Genomic DNA, 5,500 nt, shown 5'->3' on the forward strand with positions numbered 1-5,500 from the left:
GTATGAGCTTAGGATACATTCAGCTAGGCATGGGTAACCAAGGAATTTCATGAATTCCATTATACAAGCCTAGGGACTAATTTGTAAAAATGTGAAATATTGGGGGCAAAATGGTCATTTTGCTCGGGGTAAAATTTAGGTCTGAAATGAATAGTATGAGGTATTAATAATTTATTTTTACTGATATAGACCCCAAGGAACCAATTCAGGAGGTCAACCATAGAAAACAAAAGGTTTCGGAACAACCGAAATACGAAACCGAAACAATTACCAAGTAAGTCCGTGTAACTTGAAGCAAACTTTAAATATACTTGAAAATGCATATTCTTAAATGTATGTTAATTTAGATATTGATTGCATGACCATCCATGAAATGTGGTAGTGTAGAATGAAAAAGATGACACTTGTCCCGGTTGAAAGAAAAAGGGAGATTCGATGGGTAAATTCTTGTTTACATGACATGAGATCCTACATGTGTTGCAGAAAGGGATTTAGCCCAGATGGGTAATCCGATGATCTCAGAATAGTAAGGATCCAACCCGGACGGGTGTTCTTTAAGTGATCGAACCTCCCTATGAATATATATGCATTGTGGATTTAGCCCGGATGGATAATAAGATTAAGGACTGAAATTAGCCTGGACTGGCATTTCAGATCTGAACGTTTTGGAGTAATTTTTGTTGTAAAGGATTTAGCCTGGAATGGTAATTCTGACAATACTCCTTGAATTTATGTTATGAGGGATTTAACATGGATTGGTAATCCCGCCGTAAGAATGAGGTTCACAGGAGTGTATATTTAAAATGGTCATTAGCATGACTTGACGATAAATGGGATACCCATCGAGATTTTTGAGAAATTCAACAGGACTGTAATAAGCCACGAGAATGGAAATGTTTGAATTGATGAGCTCACCAAGATTAATGCTATATTGCTTGAGAAGAAACTAACTTGATGATTGAGTGTATGTGATAGGGAATTTATACTATGCATGTTTGGCATGAATATCTTTTATGGTTGTATGCAAAATAACCGGTAAGTTTACATTCCTGTTATTCGAACTTACTAAGCATGTTAATGCTTACCCCCTTTCCTTTCCCTATTTACAGAGCTCGTGGACTCGGGAAGATTGGAAGATGATTGGAGTATTGTCAACACTATCAGCTTATCTTGCTTTGGTATATAGATACTTTTACTTTATTACAATGGCATGTATAGGTTTTTGGTTATTTTGTTATATGTTTCATTGGTTAGCTATTGTAAGGGCTTGATTGATATACATACTCATTTTGTATATGGCCATAAGACATGGCTCATTTTGATGTAGGTTGTAACCTACTAATTGTGCATGTTTGTGTTTGAATGTTCATGAGATGGTTAAACGTGGTATATCATGAATGGACATGTGGAATGTGGCCAAATCACTTGGAGATGGCTAGGTCATAATTGGCATTGAGTTATAAAATGAGCCAAGTCTAAATGTGTTTGATGATATGGTAATCCTTAATACAAAAAGGATAATTTAGCATGTACTAAACCGATAAGATGAGGTTAACATGCAATGAGTTATGCCAAGGTTGCTTAAGAGTATAATTAGGCCATATTAAATACCATTGAAATCTTTAATTGTGTAGATGTTAGAGGGTGACCAAAGGCTTGAAATATAGCCAAAAAAGGTCCACACAAGTAGACACACGGGCATGTGTCTAGGCCGTATATGACACACAGTCAGCCCCCATGGGCATGTTGCCTGGCTGTGTGTCCCCTGCACCAAAAATTTTAGGTCAGTTTGCAAGGTAGTAAACACACGGGCAGAGACACAGTCGTGTGTCTCAACCGTGTGGAGGACACGGCCTAGCACACGGGCGTGTGCCTTGGCCGTGTGCCTCAAAATGAGTGATGAGGTCATAAACAGAATGTCTGAGTTTTTGGACAAGGCGACCACAAGGGAGTGTCTAGGCTTTGTGAGGGACACGGGCCAAGGACACGGGCGTGTGCTTGGCCGTGAAAAACGCCTGTAGGTTTGAAATGGAAAATAAATTCAATTAATTCCACACGGGTAAGGGAATAGGCGTGTCCCAAGCACACGGGCGTATGCATTACCTCCACATGGGCTTGTGAGGCTTAAACCTAGGAATTTTGCTAAGATTTTCTTAAGCTCTCGGTTTCATCCCGGACCACTCTTAATGCATGCTTTGGGCCTCGTAGGCCCATAATAGGGACACTATGAATAAGTTTGATTGGTTTTAATTTGGAACAAAATTTTATAGCCCCTGATTTTTCAGAAATGTCATGTTTGTCTACGATAATGCCCCGTACCTTGTCCTGGTCTCAGGTACGGGTAAGGGGTGTTACAATCCTCTCAATGATTTCATAAGCCTCATTATAAGACATAGAAAGGAGAGCACCGTTAGTAGAAGCATCTACTACCATCCTCGTGTGAGCATTGAGACCATTATAAAATGTCTCAAGTTGGATGCAATGTGGGATTCCATGATAAGGGCACTTTCATAATAACTCTTTGTACCTTTCCCATGCCCCATACAAGGACTCATCATCTAGTTGTTGGAAAGTAGTGATCTCGTTCCTCAACTTAGCATTCTTGCTAGGCGGGAAATACTTCATAAGGAATCTTTCTGCTAACTCTTGCCATGTGGAAATTGAATTCGGTGGCAACGAGTTCAACTAGGCTCGAGCTCTGTCCCTTAATGAATATGGGAATAGCTTCAATCGTAATGCATCTTCGGGTACTCTGGCTAAATTGAAAGAACCACTCAGCTTCATAAATAGACTTAAGTTCCACTGAATTGGCCCACTGTCTGAAGCATCTGGAACATGACTGGCTTCAGCTCAAACTATTTTGCCTCAATTTCGGGTCTCTTAATACTCGGATTAAGATCATTAAACACTGGCACGGCATACTGTCATAAATCTCTATCCCTAATATCAGCAATAAGGATAGGATTTTGAGCAGGGTTTGCTCTATTTCCTTGATTCGAATTCGGTCCATCTCTAATTTACTTGTCTTCTTCACTCTCAAAAAGTTTGTTCTATCTCAAGGTCTACACGGAGTAGGTCAATAATCCGATCAATACTCATAAACACCTAAAATAATCACAGAAAAATTAATTAAGTTAAAAATTAAACAGATTAAATAAACCAAAATGTAAACTAACAAATTCACAAATAATGAATTTTTAAAACAGTCCCCGGCAACGGTGCCAAAAACTTGGAACGACGGAAATGTGCAAGTGTACACAATCGCAACAAGTAATAAAGTGACAAGTAAATGTCGAGTTATCGTACCTACAGGGACTGCGAAAGGAATTATTTATGAATGCTATTTAAAACACTTTGGTGAAGAAAAATATTTTGTTGAAGAGGGTAATTAAAAACTAAGATTTTAAACTAAGTAAACTAAAGAAATAAATCTCAAATGCACAATTTCAAAATATGATTTAATCAAGATGACATAATTGTGTTAATTTAATTACATTTCTTTAACTTACAATTATTAAACTCATGTCTATGTTGTTATGAATAAATTCACGGTAACTCGGTAATTTGCTAACTTATGAACATATTTACCTACACAAATCCATTCATCTCTTAACATATCCCTATGTTAGTTCAAACAATTAAACTGATTTTGATAAGCAAACATGTTATGGCACATACATACTCATTAAATTAAACTAATCTCTTCCATATCCCTATATCAATTCAAACGATTAATTAAATCTAATAAGTACATAAAAGACTATGTGAGGTAACAAGGTATCCTTACCTTGAAACAGTTTAATCACAATAATCTTGCAAGTTATGCAAGGCAAGTGTATCGCCAGATACATTAATAATTTAACCTTCAGCTACCTTAGAAGAATAAACATGCACTGACTAAGTATGGTGTCAATTAATTATAATTTCAATCTGTTTAAATAATTAATTCATTAGTTACCTCACAATCATAATGCAAGAATAACTTAGGCCTGATTTTACTTAATCAAGCATTTCACCGAGGCCTATAACAGCATAAACACAATTTTAATAACTTAAGCAGATGAAATACAATCAAACGAACATGAATTAAATTCAAGCTAAGCTAATTAAATTAACCATTCCAACAACATAAATATTCATAGATATGTTCATCATAACAACAACAAAAATTAAAGAGATAGGGAGCAAGAATCAAATCCGGTGTTTTTCCGTAGCTTGACTAGGTTGCTCTATTCTTCCTTCTTTGTTGTCCTCGCCGATCAAGGCTTCTATGAACACTCAATTGCTACTCCAAAATGGCTGAAGAAGAACCCTTTCTCAAGGGGAGAAATCGGCACAAGGGCAAGGGACTTGGAATGGGAAAATGAGAGGAGAAAGTGAGAGAGGAGAGTAGAGATGTGAATGAATGAGGGATGCTTTGAATGATCAGCCAAGGGGGGTTTTATAGCTGAATGTGGCAGCTAAAATTTGCTAAAAATAGCAGCCAAAGAGCCACCCCTTGGCCGACCATCTATTTGGCAAAGTTGATGGCTTCAACTTTGCTAAGTTTGGCTTGGGGCAAATCTTCAAAGCCATCAATTGTGTAGGGGCTGATTTGCAATTTGAACAAGTCTTCAAGGGCTTCTCTGTAGCTTAAATAATCAGCTAATGACCTGAATTAGGTCAGCACTTGGATGGTTTTGGGCTGTCCTCTCCTTGGTTGGTTCGGTTCACTCGGTTCGGTTCAATCAGACCATTTTTTCATAATTAATTAATAATAATTTATTAACCCAAATTAAATTGGATATAAATTACAATTAATTAAATTATGAATTAATACACATAATTTTGGACCATCTTAGGCTGAAAATTAATTCACCTCGATACTTCAAATTGCTTCTCGATTTTGTGTTCTGGTAATGTCTGCCGAGCCATTTTTCGCTCTTTGTGCAAATCTATTGAAAATAACCAAAATTCATCAAAAAATAATTATAAAATTAACTAAATTTCAACATGTTCATATTTTAAGTGCACTTTAATTATTTTATAAAAATTAATTATTTTTCGACAAGAATTTAACCAAATTCGCATGAATTTAAGTTAAAAAGGGTATGAAAAAGTGTGTAAATTTTTGTGTTTCCAATCGGCTTCATCACAGAGGTTTAAACAAGCTCAACAAGACTTCGCTGAAGGTAGTCTCCAAAGTTTGATTGGATGATACAGTGGATGAAAGAGTCAGGACCAATATTCCAAGAATTTGCAATGAAAATAACATTCAAGTCCCCAATTATACACCTGACATATTCAGGCCGACAAATATGGAACAAGAAGAATAAGTGAATGAAAGCGAGGAGGAAGGAGAATATGAGGAGAATGATGGGAGTGAAGAGATGGATGAGGAGAACAATTGAACTATTTTAATTTTATAAAGACTTGTATTAATATTTGGATGATTTTAATTTAAACTTTGTACGAGTAGGATTAATAAGTAGACTTTTAGTATATTCTATATAAGTTTTCT

At 36.3% G+C, this 5,500-nt stretch overlaps 1 non-coding gene across 1 annotated transcript; it reads left to right on the plus strand.

The window, feature by feature from the left end:
* The first annotated feature begins 2,488 nt into the window (after positions 1–2,488).
* Positions 2,489–2,595, plus strand: LOC128279950 (small nucleolar RNA R71). Its single transcript, XR_008270134.1, has one exon. It is a non-coding gene; the product is annotated as a small nucleolar RNA R71 (small nucleolar RNA).
* The last annotated feature ends 2,905 nt before the right edge of the window (positions 2,596–5,500 follow it).

This window comes from Gossypium arboreum, chromosome 8 (genome assembly GCF_025698485.1).
Source record: "Gossypium arboreum isolate Shixiya-1 chromosome 8, ASM2569848v2, whole genome shotgun sequence".
Taxonomy (NCBI): domain Eukaryota; kingdom Viridiplantae; phylum Streptophyta; class Magnoliopsida; order Malvales; family Malvaceae; genus Gossypium; species Gossypium arboreum.